The sequence below is a fragment of the Pseudochaenichthys georgianus genome, chromosome 17, assembly GCF_902827115.2.
Source record: "Pseudochaenichthys georgianus chromosome 17, fPseGeo1.2, whole genome shotgun sequence".
In the NCBI taxonomy this organism is placed as follows: Eukaryota; Metazoa; Chordata; class Actinopteri; order Perciformes; family Channichthyidae; genus Pseudochaenichthys; species Pseudochaenichthys georgianus.
In genome coordinates, this window is record NC_047519.1 from 39154005 (window position 1) to 39168422 (window position 14418).

General features: G+C 44.2%; 1 protein-coding gene across 1 annotated transcript in view; it reads right to left on the minus strand.

The window, feature by feature from the left end:
* Positions 1–14418, minus strand: part of LOC139435662 (partitioning defective 3 homolog) — a 159727-nt gene that overhangs the window by 11496 nt on the left and 133813 nt on the right. The window lies entirely within an intron of this gene.

A 14418-nucleotide genomic window follows, 5' to 3' on the forward strand; every position in this document is an offset into this window, starting at 1 on the left:
AGCAGAGTGAGACACAGCCTGTCGGAAAGCGTTATCTCTGTTGGTGTACGCTGACTGTCAGTCGAAACAAGTTCAGCCCAAACAGGGCGTTTGATGTCCGACACTTTCCTTAACCTTCACATCCTCCTTCAGTGGAGGAATGACGCCGACCTGCCGCCGTAAAGTCGAGCAGATCGGAGGTCTTCCACAGGTGTAAAAATACATGCCCTTTAAACATTCTTATGCATTCAAAATGTCTTTGTTCTCGTCTGGTATCAACTTGGTCTGTTTGAACACTGAAGCTCAACACACACACACACACACACACACACACACACACACACACACACACACACACACACACACACACACACACACACACACACACACAACACACACACACACACACACACACACACACACACACACACACACACACACACACACACACACACACACACACACACACACACACACACACACACACACACACACACACACACACACACACACACACACACACACACACACACACACACACACACACACAGCGCTGAGAGCAAAGAGGAGAAAAATGAGACGCAAAGAAAAGGTCATTAAAATTTCAGAGCGACACCGGAGAGGAGAGACGAGCGAGCGGCGGCAGCCTCCCCGGCAACCAGCAGCCTCCCCGGCAACCAGCAGCCTCCCCCGGAAACCGGCCGCCTCATCAGTATGAAAATGAGCCTGCAGTTACAGAGGCTGCTGTTACCGAGGCTGCTGTACGGTTGCCATGACACTCGGGGTGCCTGGAGGACGTACAGCTACAGCGTAAGAGTGAGAGACAGAAACGGTGTGCAAGGACTTGTGACTGCCACCATTCAGGGGAGCAGTCTGCCCGTAAAGCTGGACGTGCAGAATGGGAAGTCTCGGAGAGATGGAGATGCGGCATGTTGAAATGTTTGGTCTATAATAGTCAGCAGCGTTTGAGTGACTATACAAGGTCTGAAAACATAAAAAACATATATTTGTACAACTTGTATGTGTCAGAGTTGCAGAAAATAGCCATTTGCTTCCTAGATATCTTAAAGGTGTACTAGTATGCTTGTTTGGGGTGCTGCATAGGCGTCAAATAAAGACCAGTTTGAACACTAACGCGTGTACACAGAGTAGAGACACAACTTACACATATCACCCTAAACATGAGAGCAACAGGGCCCTTTAAAATGAACACATGCCGTCACTGCTGCTCCATCTCTCGCAATCAACCGTGAGGATACAGCAACGATCCTCCAGGAGGGTTATCGAGTCCAAAGCCCGGACACACCAAGCCGATTTTGGCCGTCGACGGGCGTCAAGCCGACGATGAGCGTTCTGTCGCCCTACTCAGATTGGTGTGTCCCGCACCGACACTTTTCGGCCGATTCTACATGTCGAATCGGTCGGCCAAACGCTGTCGGTAAAATAAAGCACTCTGATTGGCTGTTCAGCTAGCGAATCAGTGCATGAGAAGCGAAACGGAAGTGAGGGACCCAAACAAACCATTAAGAAGGCAGATTTCGTTTACCTCCAGCTCTCGACTCAGGCTCGGGAAAGCCCCGTGAGCTTCTCGCTGCAGAGGGAACATTGAGTGAGAGAATATTATATATAGTATATTATATTTTTAGGACTAAGAAGCCAGTTTGATCTGTGGACAGCAGCACTGTCTTTCAAGAGTGTGTACAGCACCATGAAGGACTTTAGTTAAAATATATGAGCATTCACAAAGAGAATCGTGCCTTTGATTTACTAACTGTGTAGATCTGTTTCTCTTAAATGCATGGAGGGGCAAAGCACCCATGATCAGTTACAAGAAGGCACAGAGGCCGCATGAAGAGCAGCAGGCAGAGAGACCGTCACAACTCAAAGAGCCTCGGGAAGACATCTGACACGTTTCCATCAGGAGACGAGGACGCGAGGGACATCAGAGAGAGAGAGACGTCGCTTTCTGAAGAACACATGAGATCTGCATTCAGCACAGAGTCCTTCAATACGCAGCATCAGTGTGTGTGTGTGTGTGTGTGTGTGTGTGTGTGTGTGTGTGTGGACTAGCATTACTAATAAGTCTCTAGGAAATGCATGTAAGTCAATGTAATGTCTCCTGAAGTGATGTATACATGGTGTGTGTGTGTGTGTGTGTGTGTGTGTGTGTGTGTGTGTGTGTGTGTGTGTGTGTGTGTGTGTGTGTGTGTGTGTGTGTGTGTGTGTGTGTGTGTGTGTGTGTGTGTGTGTGTGTGTGTGTGTGTGTGTGTGTGTGTGTGTGAGAGAAAGATCATAAGGTGAGAGGTGAAGCAAGCAATGGAGATGAAATTAGAGAAACAAATGCCAAAAGACACAATTAAAAATAGAAGTGCGTGGGACAGAAAGTATTTTTTTGTATTCATTACTGGAAGCAGCCATGGGTCAATTTGTCCAATTAATTCTGGAACCACATAATCACAACCGGCCAATAAAAGACGGAAGGCCTCCGTCTCGTGCAGTGGGTTGTTTTGAATGATTTCCCATATCCTGTTGAACCACGAAGTGCGGGGCAAGAACTTTTTAAACAAATCTTTTTTTAAAGGTCAGATGAAGTTTGAATCTCAGCTGATGGAGGTTTTTGTAATCAGCCTTTCGTTATTTGAACAACGTGCGGTTATAAAGGACGATTTTCTCTGGAATAACAGCCAGTTCAAAAATGAAAGTCAGAATACCCTAGGACAGGGGTGTCAAACTAAATGTCATCGCGGGCCACATCAGCATTATGGTTGCACTCAAAGGGCCGGTTGTAACTTTAAGACTATATAAAAAAAAGACAGATATAAATATTGAATATATATAAAATAATGTGTTATATTACATTATTGCCTCTGCATTGGATTATTATCGGATAGGGTAATAACTTCATAATTAACTACGTCTGAAAGCAGAAGTCTAGGGCAAATAATTGCACGTCTCTTCAGTGAGAATGTCACAATATGATTTTAAAAGAAAAGCCACATTCTGGAAAAACAAAAAAAAAAAGTAACATTTTGAAAACAAAATCTATTTATGAGAAAAAAAAAGGGAAAAAAAGTCAACTTTGAGATGCATTGTGGGACATGTAGTTTATGGGCAACGTGCTTCTGTAAAGTAGCATGTAAACATATTATATTCTTTGTAAGCTCTTGTGGGGCCACAGAAAATGAAGTCGCGGGCCGGATTTGGCCCCCGGGCCTTGAGTTTGACACCCCTGCTCTAGAAAGTTAAAATGTCCCAAAAAAAATGTAAGAAATATTTATAAAAAAAGTGAAAATTCCTCCCAAAAATCTGAAAAACAAAAAAAAATCTGAAAATACAAAATCTGAAAAAGACTAAATGTGTTGCAAAAGATAACAAAAAAATCTATTTGTGTTTCGGAAGTGTCATAATTCTGACTTTAATATCATGAATTAAAATCCACTTTTGGTCAGGTTTAAGAAAATTGCTTCCACAGTTTTGAATGTGTCATAATGTATTTGCTTAATCCATTTCTATTGCACCTCCTCAAATTGTACAGTTAGTCAATACATCTGTATTCTAACCTCACCCATGTGTAAAACATTTTTTTTAATGTTCAACAAATTAAAATAAAATGCATGAAAAGAAAAAATCTGGTAAAAGTGTACTAAAAAAATAAATAAAAAAGTGAGAGGTGTAAAATGGAGCACAGCAGGATGTATTCATGTTGGAATGAAGCCTGTTTGTTGTTTAAATTATTACTGATGTTTAAATGACGCACGCCAGCTGTTTTCTTTTGCCTATGATTCATCTTTTTGACATATGTTGCTTCTACAAAACAGTTTTCCCACAGAAGAGAAGAAGAAACACGAAACATAGTACAAAAAAACCGAGCTTAAGAAAATCCCAGTTGAGCAGTTTGATTGACCGATGCACCAATCTGCTACTACTTTAAACCAGTTTCCCAGAAGAAGACAAACCCGACATGGCCTCAGCTTAAGAAAATCCCACTGGCATCTTCCGTGCTTTACCAACAACTTGAGTGATTGACAGGTGGACCAATCAGCTGTTACTTCAACTTCCCCCAGACGCAGACACTCAGAAAGCATCGCCACACTTTCCCAGCCACGCCATCAAGACGTCGCCCTTTCCCGTCCGTGGGAGTGGGCCGAGAGCCGCATTAATAATTCATGAGTGAGCCGGGGGTTAATGGCTCGCAGGCAGACAGGTAGGAGGCCGATGCTTTCCAGCCGAGTCATTGTTTGCTTCCTGGATGCGGAGAAGGAGAGGCGGACGGGCAGGTTGCAGGCCTGGGGGCTCATTAAAGATTAATAGGAGAATCCATTGGGGTCTGTCCTTTCTACCTCTCAGACTAAATGAAGTGGTCTGCGCCTTGTGTGTGTGTGTAGATGTGTGTGTATGTGTGTGTAGAGCAGACCGAGTGAGTAGAGTAATGCTGCACTTTAATGAAGTGCTACCCGCTCCCCTTTCCTGCCACTTTGACCACAATGTCACACACAGACTGGTGTGTGTGTGTGTGTGTGTGTGTGTGTGTGTGTGTGTGTGTGTGTGTGTGTGTGTGTGTGTGTGTGTGTGTGTGTGTGTGTGTGTGTACAGACACACTCTCAGAATGCAGAAATGGAGTCTAGCTTTCTCTATACGCTGGCAGAAATGCAAACATTAGGTGTTTGAATAAATATTGAATGATGCATTGTTTAAAATCTTATTAAATAAATAAATAAAAAGCTCAGGTAAAATTGTGTAGTTTGTTTATACTTGACATTACATGTTGCCGAAGTTTATTTTCAAAAGTGTAATACACCTTGAGGATACAAACTCAGAAGGGCAAACATGCAGGTGTTTCCATTAACTTGCCTTTTAAATAAAGTAATATATATATATCTCAGACCTTGTAGAATATCACGTAAACAAAACACTTTGAAAACAGTTTCCAGTTATTTACTCCATAAATGTAAATGTGTATTTATTGTATTCAGAAATCGTATAAAACGTTATGTATTCCTTGACATAATGTAGTGGTTCAAAAACTCATGAATAAACGTGTTTAGAAACATTTAACTTAACATGTAAGTGTTGTCTTGGAGTTTAAATGAAATCTAACATCTCATCACCTGATGTTAAACATCTGATGACTTGTGGGATGTATCTCTGGAATTATGAAAGATATGAATAAGAAAAGTAATAGCACTCGATTCCCGACGTTGTGACGTTTGAACGGAGTTTCTGCGATGTGGAAAGTGGGAGAAGAAGAGGTACAAACTAACCCGGCGGAATAATACAGAATTGTGTGCGTCGTGCCGTATCAGCATTCCCACTAAATGAAGCCCTTTTAGCTCGAAATCTATAGATGTCGATTTCTGTTTAGCGGTGGTCGCCAGGCAAAGTGCAGCTCGTGTCTCGTAACCACACGTACAAAACATGTTCAAGTTGAACACACATAACATACACACACACACACACACACACACACACACACACACACACACACACTATCCATCACTGTTAACTGGTATCTGTGTCCTCTCCAGCAGAGCTCCATATGTCCAAGACCGGATGAAACTCTGAACCATAGCCTCAACCTCTGACCTACGACCCGAAGAGGACGACACACCATCTGCGTGTTTAAAACTGAGAGAAATACATGAACTATAGTTGGGAGTTTACTTGGAAATATCTGTAGGTGAGCGCTGCTGTTATTTAGCATGTGTGCTTCTGGAGTTCTTCACAGCTGTTCAGATCACACTTTCGTTCAGGCACTAAGCCTGTCGATGATTGACAGGACCAAATCAAAAAAGAGAAGATTTACTTGAAAGGGAAAAAAAAGTGGGGGTGTGCACCCTTTCAAGAAGAGGCAACAAGGAAATCTGATCAAGATCATAGGAGGCGACACACACACACACACACACACACACACACACACACACACACACACACACACACACACTGAGCTCCAGGTGTGCTAATCTCACATGTTCAAATTTCCATCAAAACCACTCAGGAGGTTCCTTCAGTGGAAACGCATCGCTGCACATGACTTATTCACTGGGTCAGTCACTGAGCCAAGGTTCTGCCGTCCTGGTGCCGGTGTCGGATGTCGGATGTGAAACTGAATCTGTTTCTAACATTTAATCACGCTGAGTGTTTATCGGTAAATGGACATGCACTTTTATGGCGCTGTCCCAGTCTTTGTGACCCCTCAAAGTGCTTTAACTTATAATAGTCAGCATCCATCTATTCACAAGCACTCGTAGAGAGACTGCCATATAAGTGCATTCACACATATCCACCAACTGTTGACCATCAGTAGGTATGTTGGGTTAGGTATCCTATCCAAAGACATCGACAGATTGACTACAGGTCTAGGGTTGGGATTAGGGTTTGAACCAAGCCACCGGATAGCACTGACCATTGAAATAAATGTTTGTAGTGGCCAAACGGTGGTACTACACCATTACGGAGCGTCCACACTACAGCTTCAAAAAAGCTTGGAGCTGGGCGTGTCTGTAGTTTGGGGATTTTATTCAAGCAACACGACCAACAACCAATCACATGAATCTCCCGCCCCCGACATACAAAGCAAAAACCCCCGGGGATTTTATGGGAGCAATATATATATATATATATATATATATATATATAAACTCCCCAAACAGGCGAACACCTACCAGCTTCCCCCACTGTCTCTGCCACCTCCCTCCATGCCTGGTTCCTCCGGTTTGTATCCCGGGAGGTGAAGAGGGTCTGGTCATACAAAACCGGGTGATTCGCTACGGCGATAGTTAGTTTCTCCTCCGACTTTTTTTTAAATATAGAAATGAACGGCGGGATATCTCTCCCAGCTTAGACGCGGTTTGATTGGCTACGGCTTCAGCTGTCAGATTTTCCGAAACGGGATTTGATTGGCTGGCGCTGGCTACTCCGGCGTCAGAAGTTGAACAATGTTCAACTTCTGACGCCGGAGACGGACCGCTCTGCTACCCACAATTCAGTTCGGCGAAAAAGCGAGGCAACGTTACGTCACCCCATTCAAAGTGAATGAGCAGATTGGAGTTGTCGACGCTGTAGTGTGGACGGGCCGTTAATCTTGTTCCGTGACATCAATGGACCAAAAACACTTTTCCCCATTGACTGATCGTGGATAAGAGACATCTATAAATCAAATTGTAGTTTTGTTTTTATAGAAATCAACTGCCCAGTAGGAACTCTTGAGTAGGCCTTTTTTTAAATTGCTGTACAATGCGCTATACAGTCGAATCTAGCTTAATTGTACAGATCCAAGACCGGCCATGATGCTGCATATTGGAGGCGGGGCTTAAGGAAAATGCAAGAGCCAACGTACTATGGACCCAGATACAGGAAATGTTGCTCTTAAGAGTCAGGACATTTTCGATGAATGCGCCCCTGAGCGACGTTCATAAGATCCAACGCTGTATCCAGTTCTCTGTATACATCCATGGTTTAAAGTTGTTGAATATTTTCTTTTTTGCAGACAACGAAAGTGCCAACCCCAGAGAATCCAGAAACCTCTGAACCATGCAGGCCTACTGGTTTCAAAGTTGTCGATGAACTATGTTGACTTTCTTAAGATCAATTAAAGCCGATGCCACTGATAAGTTTGATACCGCCGAACACAACACAGGCCCATCTGCCGCCACAGAGAGACGTTTGATTAATGTCGCCACTCGTCTCCGTGAGAGACCACAATGCATCATTAAAGGCAAGCTTTCAATTACAGATCCCTGCGATAATTCAATTAGTCTCCTTTGAAGACACTTTGATAATAGGATCCAGACGGGCCGCCGGCATCGTCAATAACTCCGGGATTCATTGAGCAGGGAGGATGTTATCTCAGTTTATATCATCCTGTCTGCCGGTTGGGCCGTTACAAAAGAAGAGGAGGGAGGTGCATGTGTGTGTGTGTGTGTGTGTGTGTGTGTGTGTGTGTGTGTGTGTGTGTGTGTGTGTGTGTGTGTGTGTGTGTGTGTTTGGTTTTGTGGTTGGAGCATACGGTTAAAAGAGACAAAGACAGAACAAAGTGCCTGTGTGTGTATGCATACCACTTCAGAAGAAAGATGATTATCCGTGTGGAGTTCTGTCAACTGAAAGTAACCCAAGGTTGTCCAGAACACATCCTGTTATGTTCGTATCTCTCTCAAAGGTTTCAATTAAGATCTTTATAGAAAGCTATTTTTGTAAATCTCTATTCTTTTCCACTTATTTTACAAGTCACACGTGGTTTATTCATTATCAATTTCATATGCTATTGGTCTGATGACGACAAGCCTTTGGCGGCAACGGACCATATTCATCGTGTGGAGCAAATGGATGTCAAGGCCAACGCTTTATTTTCTCACGGTTGGTCGTCGACGTCAGAAAATGTGGTCTTTCATATGCAGATATCGGTTTGCAGATATCGGTTTGCAGAGGCCACATCTGAGATTGCATTGCGGCCGACGTGTTCGACCGCTTTTGCTCTTCTTGAGCAGCATGAAACCAAACATGATTGGTCAAACTACTCGCTATACAAACCGAAACGAGAACGCCGATATCCAATTATCGAGATTAGTTTGTTATAAACATGATTTTTTATTTGTAAGCTTGAGATTTGTTGTGGGAATTGTCATCTTCTAAATTATTTGAAAACTTTTAGAACTTTTTCCATTAAAGGTGGGGTAGGTAAGTTTCAGAACCCGGCTCGAGATACGCTTTTTGTTATATTCCATGGGATGCTCTTAACATCCCGATAGCAATGAATATCTGAAGTGCTTTGACAAAAAATCCATAAAAAGATGTCATCTGTGGAAGCCGTGGTACTGTAAAAAGTACAACCAATCCGATTGGTCGCCGTGTCTGTTAGCCTTCCATCTCGTGCACGCACAAATGTATCTCGTGCCCTCATTGGGCGTGCATTGCAGCAGTACTTCAATGGCGGCCACTTCCACCAGTCTGCTGACGTCATGTCCGTGTGTGTTGGAGGAGGTGCTCTGTGAGGAAGTCTGAAGGAAGGGGCGGATTCTTTTCGGCTGCGTACTTTCACATTTGAGTGCACTCGAGCCGGTTTCTGAAACTTACCGACCCCACCTTTAATTACAGGTGCATTTGTTCCACAACATGTTCATATCCAACACATTTGGGATGCACGTTATCTGCACCCTGTCAGCGACACCGTATCAACCAAAAGCAGTGTTTAATGTCTAATGCTGCTTTAAGACAGGAGAGAAAAAGCATTGCAGCCGAAATGTGGTGTGAAACTTTTTATGAAAGACGGGATGCTGATATTCTTGGCCGAATAAAGATTAGGATCTATTATTCCATGTGCACTTTCCTTCCACAGCTCGTCTCAACGCATACTGAAGCGTCGAGTCTGAGCCCATCACAGCGTTACCAGAGGCAGCGGCAATAACAGCTTGAACAAAATGAGACTTCGAGCACTTCCTAAATGAACACGGCGCTGCTGTAGCGATCCACTTAATTCAACAGCAATTTCTGCCATCCAATTCAATCAGAGCTGATGGGGCTGGTGGAGGGGTATCACCACGGCAACAAATGTGTACGGCAATTCCCACAGAAATAATAGACAATGGAACATCCTCAGGAATACAAGCAATTTCAATTCTCACATTTTAGGTGCCGGTGTCTCCCGAGAGTCAGTTTCACGTTTGAAATAGAAAATGTAGAAGGTGCGAATACGGTTGTTTTGTAACTTGAGGATGCTTTGATTTAACAGCAGGGGAGAGCAGGTCGATACCTTTCGATATTTAATAGCGATATCTACAACATAAAAATAATTCGATTGGTAAGAAGTGTTTCCAAAACTATTTCTCCTGAGAGCACGGGGGGATGAAGGGATGGGACAGAGACATGAAAGAGAGGATGAAGGTAGACTCAAAGAGAATGACGGAGAGGACACAGAGGAACAGAAACCGGTGACAAAGCGTGTTCAAAGGATGACGAGGGGATTCAGGAAAGTTCTGATATTAGTTTTGGTTGTAGAGAAAAAAAAGTTTGAGTGTCCACTTTCATTCACTTTATCTTATGTGTCAGTTTAAAAAAGTCCATTGCTCACCGATTGATAGTATCTTTTTTATTTATTTTTTTGAAATTGTACGGTGTCCTTGGGTGTCATGAAAGGCGCCTAAAAATAAAATGTATTATTATTATTATTATTATTATTATTATGTCATACAGTAGATGCTAAAAAGTCGTTTTTCTACCAAATTCATGCAATATTTTAATATTAACGTCGTAAGTTATCCGAGGTGAGGAAGAAGACACACATGGTAACCCAAGTAAGTCCAACATGAGCCAAAGAGGAACAACCTTAAATATCAAGTTACTAAACTAAGCTGTCCTTACAATTTAATTGTAATGTCAACAAAAGTTGCAAAGCTACAATAGAAAGAAAGAAAATATGAATTTGACTGTTAAGAAATTCAAAATCGAGCAAAAATAGTGCATATCTCCTGTAAGCAGATTACATGACACTAGTTAGACGCTTTTGTCCAAAGCGACTAACATACTCGATAATGTGGGCAATCCCCACAGGAGCACGTTGGGGTGAAGCGTCTCAGGGACACAACGACATGCTGACTGCAGTGGGGATTGAACCCCCTGATGCGAACACCAACGCACGACCCAACATTTTGGGAATCAAAGCCTACAAGCTAACAAGCCTTTTTAACTTAAAGCATCCTCCTGTAAACCCCGCGGAGGTCTTTCGCCCCTCTGAGGCCGTCTGGCATTCGGCTGCTGTGGACGCATTATTTAGACAGCAATCAGCCCGTCAGAGTGAACGTTGACGTAGGCCTGGATCCAACACACACTCACACACTCAGCTTGACTTGGCTCTGCTGACGACGTCAAACATTACACAGGTGGAGGGAGAGTGTGTGCATGTGTGTGTGTGAGTGTGTGTGTGTGTGTGTGTGTGTGTGTGTGTGTGGTGTGTGTGTGTGTGTGTGAGTGTGTGTGTGTGTGTGTGTGTGTGTGTGTGTGTGTGTGTGTGTGTGTGTGTGAGTGAGAAAGAGAGAGAGAGAGTGTGTGTATGTGTGTGTGTGTGTGTGTATGTGTGTGTGTGTGTGTGCGTGTGCGTGTGTGTGCGTGTGTGGTGTGTGTGTGTGTGTGTGTGATACACTATACAGAGTGTTAGTGAGATGAAATGCAGGTTGCCAAAGTGTGTGTGTAGCGTGTGTAACCCATATGGGGAACAGAACAATGCGCAAAGAAAGCAAACGCAACAAGTGGGTCTGTTTGTGTCGGCGGCCAAATGAAAGGAAACGCTAACAAGTGTTGTGATAAGGTGATTGGCTGCCACGAGTCTACAGCACAGCTCCAATGTGTTGATTAACGAACAGATCAATCGTGTGTTTTCTGTGAAGCCCTCAGAACGGCTTCGGTCTCTCTGAAGAACTCGGGGAAGGAAGTTTATATCGTAAGAATGCTCCAGAGTGTGAACTAGAATATGAGAATGAAGCTTCAAACGACTGTGTGTTGTGTTATATTAGCGTAGAACTGTATTAACGTGCCGCCAAGTTTGTAAACCTGTAATACTCTTACGGCCGGTCCACACACAGGCATGACATATCTTGAAATTGGACGTGTCTGAAGCTTGGCGATTTTTTGAGAGCAACGCTGCCAACAACCAATCAGGAATCTCCCGCCCCCGACATACAAAGCAATAGCAATGTTAAAACGAAGTAAACTGGATATAAACTCCCCAAACAGGCGAAAACCTTCCAGTTTCCCCCCCTGTCTCTGCCTCCTCCCTCCATGCCCGGTTCCTCCGGTTTGGATCCCGTTAATAATTCTGGTCGTAAAGAACCGGGTGATTTGCTACCGTAATTTCTCGTTTGGAATATGAGGAAATGAACTGCGGTCTGGCTCTCCCAGCTTGCACGCGGTTTGATTGGCTAGCGCTTGTACTGGCGGGATTTGATTGGCTGATGCCAGCTTCTAAAGCATCGGGAGCATCAAAAGTTGAACATTGCTCAACTTGTGATGCTCACGATGCTTCCGAAGCCGCGCTCCGCTCCCCACAATGCAGTTCGGCGAAGATTCAAAATCTTCTACGTCACCCCATTCGAGTGAATGGGCGAAGCTTTGAAAGATTTTGTTCATGCCTGTGTGTGGACGGGGCGTTATGGGTATCATCAGATCTACGGTAACTACTGTGTAGGCATACATTACAATCCTACCACTTTCCCACCGAGGTGCTTCCAGACGGCGTCCAAACCAAGTGTTCGTGTTTTTGCCGTATTAACGCCGGCTATCGACCTTTAAAAACTGCTTTAACTCAGGCACCAGTGTTTCCGCCAGACCAGGGCTGAGAGGGCGTCCACCCCGAGAGCGCACTTTTGAATTGAGCCGTCCGTTTATAGATACTATCTCTTCACGTATTAGTGATGGGAATTCCGGATCATTCGGCTCACTAAGAAGAGCCGGCTGTTTCCTCTTCATGTCACCACACGCGTGCTCCACTTGCCCCCCCCGTCAAGGCTCGCCGGCAGTACACTTTCCGCCACAGGAACACGCTTTGCTGGCGGCGAAAATAATCCCCCAGACTCCTTTGCCCCGCCAACAGAGGGACGTGCTAGTCCTTTTTCCTTTTCGTCATTTCAAGCGATAAAAACTCTCGATCTTCTCTCAAATGATTTTTTTATTTGGACGGGACGGCAAGGCGCCCCCCCCTGGCGGAAACGCTGTCAGGCACCAACTACACACACACACACACACACACACACACACACACACACACACACACACACACACACACACACACACACACACACACACACACACACACACACACACACACACACACACACACACACCACACACACACACACACACACACACACACACACCACACACACACACACACACACACACACACACACACACACACACACACACACACACACACACACACACACACACACACACACACACACACACACACACACACACACACACACGTCATATTGAAGGCCATTATTCAGGCTGACTCCCACAATAATGGCTGCTGGGAAGTCGAAGGCTGTGTCGACATAAACAAGTGAGGGAGAAACCACGAAAACTCTCACTCCTGGTACCCCCCCCTCCATGACTCGTCCCCACTTCCTGCCGCAGTGCGAGCTGCATCCTCAGCAGTCAAGCTCCACGGCGAGCAATGACTCAGGAGCTTTAGACAAACTGAGCCTGAACTGGGTCATTAGTCACCGTCATGTCTCTCTCATTAGGGCGCAGTTTAAATACTACTTTTTAAAAAAGGCATTTTTCTGAGCAGTGGCTCCTTCATGTCCAACTGTTTTCACTCAAACTGCATGCGAGTCGAAAGCCTCACTCAGACACTATGCATGTAAAGAGGCCCAATGGTGCTTTCTGGGGGTTCCCTCTCCTTTAGTGCAGAGGTGTCAAAGCCCGGGGGCCAACTCCGGCCCGTGACTTCATTTCATGAGGCCCCACACGAGCTTGTAAAGAATATAATGTGTTTATATACGGTTACATGCCGATTTACAGAAGCACGTTGCCCATAAACTACATGTCCCACAATGCATCTGAAATGTGACTTTTTGTTTTGATTTTGACTTTTTTTTCCAGAATTTTGCTTTTCTTTTTAAATTATGTTGTGACATTCTCACTGAAGAGACTTGGAATCATTTGCCCTAGACTTCTGCTTTCAGACGTAGTTAATTATGAAGTGATTACCCTATCCGGTAATAATCCAATGCAGAGGCAATGGTGTAATATAATACATTATTTTATATATAGGGCGACTGTGGCTGCGAGGGAGTGCGGTCGTCTTTCAACCAGAAGGCTGTGGGTTCGATCCCAGCCCATGCAGTCAACATGTCGATGTATCCTTGGGCGAGATACTTAACCCTGAGTTGCTCCCGATGGCCAACGGTGTGTGAATGTGTGTGAATGTTAGGTCCTAGAGCAAGGTGCACTGCTCTGTATGAATGGGTGAATGACATGTAGTGTGTAAAGCGCTTTGATGGGTCGTAAAGACTGGATAAAGCGCTATATAAGTACAGTCCATTTACCTATTAAATATGTATGTATTTTTATATAGTCTTAAAGTTCAGCCGGTCCTTTGAGTGCAACCATAATGCTGATGTAGCCTGTGATGAAATTGAGTTCGACACCCCTGCTTTAGTGTGTTCTATAGGCTTTAGTGCATGTACATGATCTGCAAATACTAAAATCCCTGTGTTCCCTCCAGAGGGAAACGACTCAATTGAACTCTTGTATTTAATGCTGTAACATCCTGACATCTAAGCGGGTGAAAAGAGGTGCTGCGGCACAGGCAGTACGAGAAAAATACAGAGCTTTCAGAACAATGAAGCACGGAGACATGTCACAAGAGAGGCAGAATATACAACCTGAACATAAGCGTATTAAGTCATTGTTAAACTACTTATATTTGTATGTGAAATTCCA